At 44.0% G+C, this 216-nt stretch overlaps 1 protein-coding gene across 2 annotated transcripts in view; it reads right to left on the bottom strand.

The window, feature by feature from the left end:
- The window catches only part of LOC119592118, a 10,642-nt gene that overhangs the window by 9,228 nt on the left and 1,198 nt on the right, over positions 1–216 (bottom strand). The window lies entirely within an intron of this gene.

A 216-nucleotide genomic window follows, 5' to 3' on the forward strand; every position in this document is an offset into this window, starting at 1 on the left:
CACTAAATCTGGTAAGAGTAAGTCGCACGTTTTACTGGGTTTCTGCTTTTGTTTCTGTCTTCTCGCTGACCTTTCGCCATTTTTGGTCCTTGAGCTGGGCTTCCACCTCTTCCTGCTGCCACGAATAGTTTGCTTCAACAGCTGAGCTATAGTACTGCGTCTACAAAAGCCAGTACTTATAGCAATCTCGTTTTAGGCTTCATCGAGTCTTTTTAT

This window comes from Penaeus monodon, chromosome 29 (genome assembly GCF_015228065.2).
Source record: "Penaeus monodon isolate SGIC_2016 chromosome 29, NSTDA_Pmon_1, whole genome shotgun sequence".
In the NCBI taxonomy this organism is placed as follows: Eukaryota; Metazoa; Arthropoda; class Malacostraca; order Decapoda; family Penaeidae; genus Penaeus; species Penaeus monodon.